The sequence below is a fragment of the Cupressus sempervirens genome, chromosome 5, assembly GCF_028749045.1.
Source record: "Cupressus sempervirens isolate cs-2001-9-10 chromosome 5, ASM2874904v1, whole genome shotgun sequence".
NCBI lineage: Eukaryota > Viridiplantae > Streptophyta > Pinopsida > Cupressales > Cupressaceae > Cupressus > Cupressus sempervirens.
Window position 1 is genome coordinate 619,815,016 of NC_143122.1, and position 13,016 is coordinate 619,828,031.

Below are 13,016 nucleotides of genomic sequence, written 5' to 3' on the forward strand. Positions count from 1 at the left end.
CTTAAGGGCAGGGCCATTGCAAGAGCATGCTACTAAAGTTTGAACTTTGTCTATGATTACTGCTAGCACACTTGAGCCATTACTGAAAAGACATTTTATCCCTAGGGCTCAGGCATTGTATGTTTCTCTTTGTAAAAAAAAATGAATGGATGAAGCAGAGCAGATCCCAAGCTCAATTGTCCTCATAATAGCTCAAACTCTTCAATTTGGGATGAACACTATTCTAGATTTTGCTACCTTCCTTGCAAAGGAGATTCACAATGGTTTGGTGTGAATAGCAAGGGGAATAGTGAACAAACCATTATGTTGGTATTCATATGCATGTATGCTTGTACAAGGGATTTATCTTTTTCTCCAAGGTTATGGAGCTGGAGACAACTACAAATAGGGAGAGGAATTTTGTACAGTTGTGGAGTGTGGATATGACTTTAGAAGCTACAAATTCTAGTTATGTGAGATTTGATAGATACTTTGCATCAAAGCTTAGGCTACTTTTAAAAGGGGACAGCCCTAGAATTCCACAAGCATTATTAGAATTGGTCAGACCCAAGGACCATGCACAAGGACTATTGGTTAGTCATAATTGGGGGGATATAATCCCTTACAATGTCTTAACAATAATAAGGGTATATATTTTTTTGGGAAAGCCTCATGTGCTACCTTTCCATGTGCCCTTGAAGATAGGGATAGTTGAGCTCCTATGGCAGATAAGCACTATAGATGAGAGGGAATTGTCTAAGAAGGGTACCTTCTTTCCAATTGTTACTGTAGTGAATGATTTTGTTTTTGTCAGGAAAGGGTGGAAGCACCTTAATTATTTTTAGATAGATATAACATGGTAGAATCTCATGCCAGATTTACTAATGCTAAAGGATTCTATGACCTCTTAAGAGAGAGGGTGAAAGCTTCTCACATGGTACAACAAGTTTATTATCCAGAGGATATAATCAAAAATGTTTTCACTTTGCAAGAATAGGAATTGAGGAAAGAAAAATGGATAGTATTCAGTAAGACTTTAGAATTCATTAATGCTTTTGACCCTCAGTATGACCCATTGAAAGATAAGAAATACTAGGGAGCTAAAGTGCAAGCATTAATGAATAATTTTTCAATAATAATCCAAACCATGAATATGAAGAAAGCCATATATGTTGAGACATATCTAGACAAGGCTGCAGAGGTACAAAGAAGGATAAGCAATAGAAATGTGGCGGCTCCTGGCCAGTATACTTTGCAAAGAAGGGAAAGTTATGTAATGATTCAAAGTGTGCAATAGGCAACCCTTCATCAGAGGCCAAGACCAGGAAGTCCATCTATAGCTAGCTCTCTAAATAGGTAGAAATTAGACTAGGGGTCTTCTTCTTCTCAAGTAGAACAATACCCCCAAGGCTAGTCCCCAATCCAGATTGATGATGAAGCATCTTTAAGGGAGCAGCTTAGACAAATGGGTAGAGAAGGGGATGTGATTGTTACCTCCATAGATTTGGAGATTGGAAAGCCTCAAGAACCACCTACACCTTCCTTGGATTTAACTATTGCTGATTACCAAGCTAAGGAAATTGACCCTATAGTTGCCCAAGCCTCTAAGAGGGTTATTAATGATGAAAATTTTGTGAAGTCTAGAGCATTTGCACAATTTTTATGGATGCTAAATATAGGAAATTTTGAGAAGACTTGTGAAAAAATAAAGGTAGAACAACCTGATAAATCAAATTCTACTATTAAGGAGGAGGTAAAGTGTAAATTTTTGAAAGATTTTTCTCAATTTACCCCTGAAGCTTATAGGTAAGTAATTAAATAGTCAGGAATCCTTATTTTGCCAGAATGGGATATAGTGAATGCCATTATTTTAGTTTCAGTAAGGAAGCAAAAGGATGTCCAATTTAAAATTGAAGAAGATGCATTATAGGCTCATAGAGGAGTCAAATTTAGTGATGGCCACCAAGCCCTTGTTATTTGGTCAACTAAAAAAAGAGACAAGACCAGAATGCAAGAAATTTCCACTGCAGAGCATACTGGTGCATTGACAATTTTCAAGGCTAGTGAGGTAGGCAGTAAGCAAATAATAGGAATGGCCTCAAAGATGTTAAAATTTGGTGGTGTTGTATCTGGCTAGGAAGAAGATAGATTTTCCCAACTCAATGCTAGGTTTGAGGAAGTTTTGAAAGCATATGAGGAAAGGGGTATGCAGATACAGTCATTGGAAAGAAAAGTATCTCAAATGGAGAAGATACTTGGGAAAAGAAAAGTAGAAGAATCTAGTAGACCCAAGATTGTATACCCTCCTAGGCTACCTATTGAACCTTTCAAATCCACTCCAATTATTGAGGTACCAGATACCCCTAAAAGGCCACAGTTCTACATTGCAAAAGATTTTGAAGAAGAAAAGTATAAGTTGTATGCATTGCATGTAGAACTAAATAATTAGTTTGAGATAAAAATAAGGCTGCGTATAATGTATTTAGTAGATGGAATTGAGTGGTCATTATGTTCTGATTTATTGGCAAAGATTGCATCCATTAGGGATGAATTGAAGAGAGATGAAGTTGTATTCAAACCCATTGTGTAGAAGTGGACAGAAAGAAATGAAGATATCACTACTATGTGTATATCTGTTATCCAACTGCCCTGTCATCAAATAGAAAAAATCTTTGACTTATTGAATAAATTGCAAGGATTTGATGATAAGAAAAATTCTTTTCAAAAAAGACTAACTATTTTTTTTTCCAAGTATATTGTGCTGGGTGTTCATTTTGCACGAGGTCAATGATAGGAATTCATAGTGTAATTCCTCTCTTGAAAAGCAAATCTTTTTAAGGATCCACTCCAAGGTTCAGTGCTTGTCTTGCAATGTACCAAAATCCACTTAGTAGAAGATAAATGTGAATGTTCATGAGGAGGCCTTTGTTGGTTCCAAAAACTCTTTTATCTTGGAATCAACTAAAATCTATTTGTTGTCTCAAAATATCACACCAAAAAGAACAATGTTTTTTGTATTTTCTGTTTTTCAATGAATGAAACTCTAACAATGCAGCTACTATGAGGTCCTATTCTAATAGGGGGGTTAGCAAATCAAATAATGAAATTGAAAGCAAATAACTTGAAATTGAAATTCCTAAATGGAAATAAGCTATCAGAACACAACATGCTGCGAGTTAAACCTTTGAAGAAATTGGTAGGAAACTAATGAAAACAGGAGCAGGGCTTCCTAGAATCCACTGGTGCAATCGTCGGTGAGAATATTTAACAAATCGAATGATGTTTCACTCTTCATCAAATTGCAAGGCCACAGAAAGTGTGCTCATGTGAGACAAAAATCTATGTAGACACAATCGGGTGATTTCTTCTCAAGCTTGTTATGTCAACGGAATTCATATATCTATAGCAAACACCAGAATTAAAAGATCGCACAACCAAAAACAACGCAATAAACCTTTGGCTCAATCACAATCTCATGAATAAAATCCACAAAACAATGACACATTCAAGCAAGAATAACTACACTCTGAATGCTAGCACCAAAAGCATAATTTTATTGCATAATAATGACGGCCCTTTTTACCTTTTACAATGCGATATTTATAAGAAATCGTCTCCTCAATTTGTGTTGAGAGTTAGAGATATCTTGATGCAATAAAATGCTTTTAAAACATTAAAATAAACTAAATATATACAAACTGGTAATCTAACTGGTGCTTAGAGGGACTCCATCCATATTTTATTCATTAATTGGATGCATGAGCCCTTTACATGTCAAAAACAATGAAAGCATGAGAGAGAAAGTAGGAGAAAGCCATCAGTCAAAGTAGAAGTGCATGGAGAGACCAAAAATTGAAGCTAGCCCTTCACTTGATCTGTGTCGGAGTTAACTTGCCATCAAAATGCATTTCCAATGCATGAAAAGTGCTATTTTTGGAACTGGCAGTCAACTGTCAGTACACCTCTGAATGGTGAAGCTATGGACCTATGAACCTACGGAGCTATGGACCTTTGGACATGCAGAGCTGCGAAGCTATGGACTTATGGACCTCGACTGGGTCAAAATCTCAAAATTTTACTAAGTGTCAAAATTGGAATTTTGGCATTTGGGTTTTGCTCATCTTTATCCTAAATATATGCTTGGATGTTTGCCCTTGAATTTCTCTATAATCTTAGTAATCTTAGCAACATCAAGAAGATCCAAAGCCTCATACTTATCTTTGACCTTTTGTCTATAGTTGTCCACCTCAATTTGAGTTTCTACAAAATCTCTGAGTTTGGTATCCAACTCTAACAATGCTTCTTCTCTCTTGAAGGCTTGTCTAATGTCTTCATCACTGGATGCCTCCTCTAAAGTATTTCTAAATTTTTTCACAACCACCTCAACTGGTAAAAGCTTCTCTCATTCTTCATCTTCAAAAATATCCAAGCATGCATCACTATATAACTTTTCTGATTCCAAAATTTGCTCTCGAGCTTGGTCCTTGAGCCTATGTATCTCATCATGCAATGTTTCCATCACTTTATTTCCCTCTACAATCTTTTCTATCTAATAATCTATCATGTCTAGCTCTTCTCTAGTATATACATCAATCAAAATGTGATACCTTTATCCTTTTATGGCTTGTAGAATTTGCAAATCCTTGCTCCAAACCCATACCTCATCCATAATACTAAAGTCCTATCTCAAAATTGCCATGATCTTATCAACATTGTCTTGTGTAGCATGTAATAATTTCAAACTTCCTGTAATTATTATGACACCCCTATCCTCAAGGTTGTCTCACCAATCTTGACAAGCTCTCAAGAATGGACTAAGCTGTAAACCTTCCCCTTCTTTAAGAATGGTAGTCAAAGTCTCCTTAGAGCATCCAGAATCAAGAGGACCAATAACTTCAGCTAGATATCCTTTCAAGATCTCAACTTGCCTTTGAAGTGCTCTAATTTCAATCTCATCACGTTCCATATGGTTAAGAACCTCTTTGACTCCCATAGTCATCATTTTTCAAGAAGTATCCCATGTAGGCTTCCTTAACATGATATCCTTCACTTCATAGTCTTGAAGGCTGAGAGCTTCTTCATCTATGCCTTTCGGAGGATGAGCCACTTGTGCAAATAAGTCCTAATTTCGAGTAGTGGTAATGAATGCAAATGGTGTTGCATCCTGTAATGGAGAATTGGGCTTGTTCAAAATCTTTGCAATGTCACAAATATCATCCTCTAAAGCAAGGAATTGATGCTTAACACTTCTCATTATTTCTTTCTGGAACCATCTCGGGATATGGCTTTCTGTAACCTTGGCTCTAGATGATGAAGGGATGTGTTCAACTACCTCCTTCCCTCTATCGCTCTTGCTTGGAGTCTCCTGTTGTGAGGGTTCTTCTTCTATAGTCTCAATTTTTGTAGATCCTGTAGTTTGATCCTCAACTTCCTAGGAAGGCTATTGCATACATTTCATTACATATGCCTCTTTTGATGGTTCACTAGTAGTCCTTGGTTCTGGTTCTCCCTGTAATGATGATTCCTTCTAAACATGTTCCTCTAAACTCAGAGGTGGAGGTGTCACTGAAACCTTATCTACCATCACAACCTAGGGTGAAGATGAAGGAGTTGGATAAGGAGCTTGTGTCTCAGGTGGCATCTGTGTCTAATCTTGCTGTTGAAATTCACCTGTACGAGTATCTCTAATCTTATCTCCAACCAATTCTATACCCACTAGCATGAAATCAAAATTTGGAATGGAGAGAATATCATCACCTAGCTCCCTTTTCTCATTCACCCATCATTGTACTTCATCTTCCAAAGAAGAGAGCTCTACCATTTTAGCTTGGGTGGGTGGTAGGGTATTTGTGACATTCTTCTTTCTTTCCAATTCTATAGCTTTGGCAAGTTGGGGTCTCCCTTGTAGAGGCACTTGCTCTTCCTCCCCATCTGACTCTGTTTCATCCTCATCTGATTCTTCCTCGGGAATGGTTTCAGGAATAGATGGATTAGGCACTAATCTTTTATGAACTCTTTGCCTTTTGTTCATTCTAACCTTGACCCTCCTTTTCTTTTGTGGAACCATAGGAGAAGTGGGTTCTTCATGAATTGGATGAATGGATGTCTCTGGAATCTCTCCTTCTTCTTGTTGGCTTGACAAAATAGGAGGTAATGGAAAATCAACTTAGATATCATAAATTCCAAGGTCTCGAGGGTCTTGGGGAGTAGATTGATGTTGCTACAAAGGGGCTTGTTCTTCAACATGCTCTATTTGGATCCTCTGAGGAGAGGCTCTCTTCCTCTTTTCTTTCTTCTTCTCTAATGGATGGTAGTATCCCATTGGATGATCAAGCTGGTAGACTATTTTTTCCTTGATAGGAGACTGGAGCGCAAAAATAGGAACTGAGACCTTCCTCCCCTTTACCCTTTCTAGGTGAGCATGTGCATGGAATATCACTATGTCTGGAATCAGATCAAGTGGAAAGGGTTTCTTGATCCAACTCTTTTTCATTCTGATGACATGTCTTGCTTGATGATTAATATCATCTCCTTCCTCCCTACCAACTTCTGTATTCAGAATGGGCCTCTCACCAACTTTATCTGTATTGAATAAGGGATCCAGTAGCTCCTATGAATCTTGTAGCCTTATCTCATTCAAGATGGTCAAATGGAGAGCCTTCTCTATTAAATACAAAGTCATTCTACAATAGTCCTTGATACGAACATCATAATCATTTGTGGCATTCATCCAATGATCTTCAATGGAATGCTCATGGTAGAAATCTTTTCGTACCAAATTTTCCACTTTACCAACATTGTCGAAGAATGGCCAGGGAGAGTTATATTCTTCAAGAGCATAGTTCTCCCATTCCCACTCGAAAGTGAAGATATCATGCTTTCTCTTTACCTAGTATGCTCCTATTACAAAAGGCCAATCCCAACAAGGCCTTCATTGTTTCTTGATCCTTTCATAAGCTTACTCAATCTGCTAAGAAATTTTCATTAGAACCAACTTGTCACTTGGGTACCTTGGGAGATTCTTTGGATGGATAAATGCACACCAACCTGAATGTATGTGAATGTTCAAAACTAGATGAAATATGCACCAAGAGTTGTGATCTGTACCTTAGCCTCATCACACAATCTTTTCCCATAATCCCCTTCAATGAATCGAATGATGGCAAAGATGAAGGCATCATTGACAATCCTATACTCTTTGCTTTGAGGCGAGAGCTTCTTCTTAACTAGATGAGGATAAACTATATACCGCCATGCATTAGAATCCTACATACTGCCCTTCTTGTACAATCTAGGATAGTCGGTGGTTGTTGCTACAAGTAGATATACCACATAAGAAGTCATATAGAAATTCTTCTTGTCCTTTATTGTCCACAACTAATCACACACATTCTCACTAAGTGTGGTGGCCCAATCCAGTGGCATCTTTGCATGTCTAATGCTTTCAATAAAGTTAACCATGAGTGGAGCGAGATGACCCACTGCAAGCAATCCCATAACTCTACTTAGGAGAATGATTGAATATCCAATGTCATCCTTCATGTATCCTTGAGCCATATCTACTTTACTGATTGTCTTCCCTAAGATGGCTTCTCAATGAAGTATGAGGAATATATGATGTTGATGGCCTCCTGGTGATGATCCTTATGCCACCTCTTAGCTGCTTCATATGAAAGCTTGATAAATTGATCAGCTCTAGGTAGGTGAAAAACCCTCTTGATATTATCAGGTCATAGATCTAAGACCACTTCCCTAGTGACACTCTTTACCACCCTTTCCTCAGGAACAAAATGTCAAGATAAGGTCATAATCAATTCAGCTGATTGAACAATCCAAGGATGTGATGTTGCATTTACCAATCTAGATCAGATTAAGGTGGATCTCAAAGAAGATGTCTCAGTTGGGTTGTTACAAACCCTCAAAAACTCTCCCAAGTCCGTGTGTCCAAGTTTTATGTCTTTGATCTCAGAGTGTTCATTGTGCAATCGTGACTTTGGGGTTATGCCTTGGAACTTGTACACAACTGGCTTTGTTGTTGATCTGGATGTGGATGCCATTTGATTATATTACCTGCATGTCACAAAGAAAAGAAAAAATAATTAATTATCGAATACATATAAAACATTTTTTAAAAAATGAAAAATGATATTCTAGAACTTATTTTATTTGTTGTATTTTTTTTCTTTTCTTTTTTTTTTCCTTTTTTTTTTCATTTTTGTTCATATATATAAAAAAATTAAAAATTAAAAAATAATAAAATAATAAATAAAAATAATAATAAAATGGGGTTTGCGGCGGTGGCCATGTGCGCGCATCCGAGAGGAGTGCGACGGCGGTGCCGCATATGCACCAAGAAGGGCACGAAGGAGGTCACACATGCACATCTAGAAGGGTGCCACAGCGGCACAGCATGCACAACCTAGAAGGCATGCGCAATGGCCACACTGCTGTGTGTTCAAAAAGGGCGCGCGGAGCGGTGGCTGCGCGTAGCGGCCACACCGCCTCATGTCCAAAAGGGTACGTAGAGCGGAAATTGCACACACCCCAGAAGGTGCACTGCAGTGGTCACACTGCATGGCCCAGAGGGGCACGGCGATAGCATCGTGCGTGCACTGAGAAGGGCGTAGTAGCAGCGCGTCGCACACTTCTTCTCCTATGCGTGCAGGCAAGCGTGAGATTTCATGGGGATGGAGGGGGGAAGGTTTCATACCTTCCTCTTAGCACTCTTAAAAATGAAGTGAAAAAAGGGGGAAGGGGGGTTTTATAACCTCCCTTCCTTTCTTGTCTTTGCAAAGCGCGCGCCTTGATATGCATGCGCGCGTGAGATTATTATTATTATTATTTTATTTTTATTTTTTTTAATTTTTGACTTTTCTACTCTAACTTATTTAACCGAGATTTCTTCTTTCAAATCCCAAACTATGAGTCTGGGAGTCAAAAAAAGTAGGGGGTCCCCATTCCTAGTGAGGAATGGGGCGTGTGTTGTGAATACCACAACATATTGCAGAAAAGTTTGATTTATTCCCTTGTGCATTAAAAAATGTTGATAAAGTGAAGGAAAAGAAGGAATGGAAAATGGAGTTAGATAAGTTTTTGTGAACAAATAAATAAAGTTCTAAATGAAATTGGACATTTGTTATGAGCAGTGACAAATGAGGAGTTGGTAAAAGTACAGATATTCTATAACTCCATCAGAAAAGATTTTGTTGATATAGAGGCAACTGCAAATTCTTTAGTAACTATACAAAGAGAAGTTCTAAATTTTGACTGGTCAGAGGACACTACCTATAATAAATGGAAGGAAAAGCTTATGTCTACAGAGGAGATAGAAGGAGATGATGAGGTGGAAGATGATGATAAAGAAGAGGGTGCAAAAGTAGAAGCCACCTTTGCCACTGATGATAAAGACAAAGAGGATCCTCAAGTAGGAGGAGATGACTCATCACTATAACATTTGATGGCCACCTATCCTGAGGAACCAGAGTGCTAAAGGAATCCGACCATAATATTTTGTCTTTCCAAAGGGAATAACAGAAGTGGGCCCACAAAGGAATGTTCGATGTACCAGTCTTTCTATTATTTGTAGTTTTGTCTTGTTGTGATGGATGTATGTAAAACTTTTTGAAGGAAACCTATCAATTTCTCTTAGCCTAAAGCTTGTTGCATCTCTCACTATATAAGTGAGATTCTAGGGATAGAGAAAGGGTCTAAATTCTATTGTTTCTAGGTGATATACTTAGTCTATTTTTTTTGGTCCAATGTTTGGAGAAAGTTTATGATGTATTTTCTCTATTAGTTCTTGAGAATACATGAATAATAGAATGATCTCTTTGTTTCTTCCTAAGGTCATTATGATTTTACTATAAATGTATACAATTTTCAAAGAAAATGAATGCAAATTATGAGCTATCCCCATATCAATTCTTTCTAAAATTTGTCTCCTTTTGATTACTTAGTTATCTTGATATTGTATGAGTAAAGGCTTGTGCAATTGAATGCAATCCAGTTAGGTTGTATAGCTGTTCATCACTGCTATTAGTTCAATGGATTAAGTAAAAGCTTTGATGAATTTGATAAGGTTTCTATAGTAGTGAAAAGGATTTTTGAATGATGAATTCTGATAAGAATTGCTGATAATATTTGTTGTAAGGCAACAAATTAGATCTAAGGATTTTGTAGTAGACTCTAAAGCCCAATGGACTAAGCACTGGTCAAATTGATTTAGCTAGAAGAGAAATGTGTCATAAATGGTTTTCAAATGCAAAATTATAATCAATTTTACTTTTATTTCCTAAAGATTTTTAAAGTTGGCATGTACTTGTTTGCATGGAATGTTTTAGCTTCACTTAGCCACTATTACTGAGCTCGTTCAGATCTATAGAAGAATTTTTTTGGCTGGATCTATTATATGGGATGTGTTTATCAAATTGTCAAGAATTATGCATGTATTAGAGGATATGAAATGAGAATCATAATGAAACTAAAATAATTCTCTTACAGTGTTTCCTAGTCTTGAATCATCCCTAGGTATACCCACCCTAGTTTTGCAAAGCCTAAAGAGCAGAAAACCACCCTTGGTCTTGTTGATGCTGGGTCCAAATGGTTTGCACATATAGGTATTAATAGGAATTGGCTATTCCTTAGATTGTATGAGTGATGTCATTTTGGTATTAAGCATTATGTTGCTTAGTAGTTTTAAAACACCAACAAGCTCAACTTGATAAATCAAACATATCTCCCCATTTACCATGTTCCTTATCATCACACCTTTGTCTTTACCTCTAATTATCTTCTTAGGAGTGTGATTCTTTGTCAAATTCTTGTTAGATGTAGGATTTGACATATCAACTCTTATCTCTTCTCTAAGTTTAGATCTGTGCTCTCCTCTTTGCTCAACAATTAGCACATCATTTTACAAATCATTGTTAGTATCAAAGAAAACTTTAGCATTCTGTCTAACAATTCTAGAATTGTCTTTTTCTTCATCTAACTTATATTCTACCTTATTTTCCTTGGTTCCAAACTTTTCATGAATCCTTACATTTTTGCATTCAACTATTGTCTTAGTTATATAGTTAAAACATTTGTATGTCTTTCTTTTCAATGAATAACCAAGAAACATACCTTCATCACTTCTTGGATCAAACTTACCAATGTCATCATCTCTCTTAATGCAACATTTTCTTCCAAATATTTTGAAATACTTAACTAATGGTGAATTACAAAACCATAGTTCATAGGGTGTCTTGTTCATACCTTTTATGATATGTACTCTATTTAGAATGTATATTGTTGTATTGATTACTTCTCTCCAAAATGTCTTCAAAACATCATTCTCAAATAGTACCATTCTTGCTTCTTCTACTACCAACGTATTCTTTCTTTTAGCAATCCCATTTTTCTCAAGTGTGCTAGATGAAAATAGTTTCCTTTTGATTCCATTCTCTTCACAAAATATGTTAAACTCTATAGAGGTGAATTCTCCTCCTCTATTTGATCTCAGACACTTTATCTTGACACCAAATTCATTCTCAACTCTATTCTTAAATATCTTAAACTTCTCAAAAGCTTCGTATTTCTCTTTAAGAAATGCTACCCACATCATTCTAGTGAAATCATCAACAAAAATCATAAAATACCTTTTACCATAGAATCCTCTTGTTCTAGAGTGGCCACTCAAATCTGTGTGAATGATCTCCATCTTTTCTATGGTATTGAACTTCTTAGGAAATGATACTTCCTTCTGTTTAGCCAAAATACATTCTTTACACACAACACTGGTAGGCTTTGTAATCATAGTCAAATCTCTAATTGAAAAAGTGATACTAACCTTCACAATATTATCAAAGTTTATGTGACATAATCTTCTATTCCATAACCAGTTGTTATCCACCTTAGCTACTATTGTCACAAAGGTTTGCACCCTTGTCCAAAGTTTTTACCTAAGGACAACCTTGTGAAACATGGAAACAACCTCCAAGTTGTGGGACTTGAACTATGAGGTTGAGTCTCTAGAGCCGGCTTCCTTTACTATGAGGGTGCACCTAACTACTCTTGGAGAGGAGAAAGGAGAAGGAATGCATAGAAGCAAATCTACCTATTCTAACCTAAGGGGAGTGATGCACCAAAAATAGAGTGTTCAAACAAATCTTTTCCCATACATGCACTATTGAACCATCATGACACCAAAAGATATACGCTTCCAGACTTGCTTTAATCTAACAATCACATGTAGATCAAAAAAATCCAAATGAATGGCACAAGGAAAGAGAGGATTCACTTATATACCATTCATAGGCCAAAAGAGATACAGTCATGCAAGATTGCAGATATGTAAAATACACCAATGAGAGGCAAATAGTTTTTGCACTTCACATCAATGGCTAAAGGAGATAAGAATGTCATACAATTCAGAGGCAAAGGGGATCTACAATGAAATTGCAAAGCAATATCAGAGAAAACAAAGAAGGGACGACCTCAAAAAAATCTACAAAAATTGCCTTTATAGCTTAGGCATAACTAGGATGTTCTCTAACTGAAGTTACTCCACAACAACTACCATTAAGTCTCCTTAGAGATCTAGAGAAAATTCAATCTAGGCATAGATTTAGATACAATGAAATCTGATATTTTGGTCAAACAGGGCCCTGATAGAAACAACACCATTAACCATTCTGACCAAGTAAATGGATAAACTAGAGTGGTGGAGTGTTCTCCTACTATTTACTAGGTTCATCATTCATTGGAGAGTACTTGGAATTGATCATGAGGATCAAATCATGCAAGAAAACTCAATTTCCTTCATTTCTAGCTCATCAGTCAGCAAAGTCAAAAGTCAACTAAATCCTGCAACCAAAATGGGCCTCATAGGCCAATAATTTCATTTCATTTTGCCACCCCATAAATTCTCCACGCAGTTGACCACATCCTCTCAATTAACTGAGTCACCTTCCCAACTTAACCATGATGTCACATAACCATCAACCCTAACTGTTAATGCCTTAGCCAGACCCATAAGGACATGTGTCCTTCAGGTG

The 13,016-nt window shown here is 36.9% G+C and overlaps 1 pseudogene; it reads right to left on the reverse strand.

The window, feature by feature from the left end:
• LOC149557421 (inorganic pyrophosphatase TTM1-like) overlaps window positions 1–8,687 on the reverse strand; it is a 117,801-nt pseudogene extending 109,114 nt beyond the window's left edge.
• Between the last annotated feature and the right edge of the window lie 4,329 nt (window positions 8,688–13,016).